A 799-nucleotide genomic window follows, 5' to 3' on the forward strand; every position below is an offset into this window, starting at 1 on the left:
TGAACGAGATTGGTGACCCTCGTTGAGTTGGCAAAGCGTGTCAATTTAGACGATAGAAATAACAGTCAACGGAACTCAGATCATCAGTTATCTTAAAATTGAGGGAGGACATTGACATGTATCTATGTATATGAAACAGTGGTTCTGAACCATGTTTAAGTTATGGATTTATTTGATCCCTACTTTACTGGGATGGACACAAGTAGCCATGGAATGTCTTAAGAAATCCCATTATAATTTTATAATTAGATATTAGGAATTATATAAAACTAGTTTTACTTATTTGTGCACTGTAGAAGTGTAACTAATATAGTGCATACATTTGAACAATATTATTTATGAAATCCCAAGGGTTATATCGACCCGTTCAGATATACTGATATAAAACTTTATTATGTTCATCAGTATTGAAATACATTCGACTAATCTCAGAGTATTGTGTATATTAAAAGTCAATAAACACTTAAAAACTCACGATAATATTCAATTGATTTCTCTACCATAGTTGCTTGTGTGAATCATCTGCAATTCTGTTATGTTCTACATCTCTGTAGCCACGACTTAGAACTGTTCAAAACACATTCGTTCAGAGACATAACGTATAGACGAGTATCTCTTCATATTTTCACGTGATTTATATATATATATAGACGATAAGAAAATGGAGAAATAAATGACAATGAAAGTGGATCTTCGGTGTTATAAAGCCATTAATTAATTAATTAATTAATTAATTAATTAAATAATGGCTTTATAACAGTAAAGATCCACTTCTAATTGTTATTTGTTTCTCCATTTT

Source organism: Octopus sinensis, unplaced genomic scaffold (genome assembly GCF_006345805.1).
Source record: "Octopus sinensis unplaced genomic scaffold, ASM634580v1 Contig13482, whole genome shotgun sequence".
Classification (NCBI taxonomy): Eukaryota; Metazoa; Mollusca; class Cephalopoda; order Octopoda; family Octopodidae; genus Octopus; species Octopus sinensis.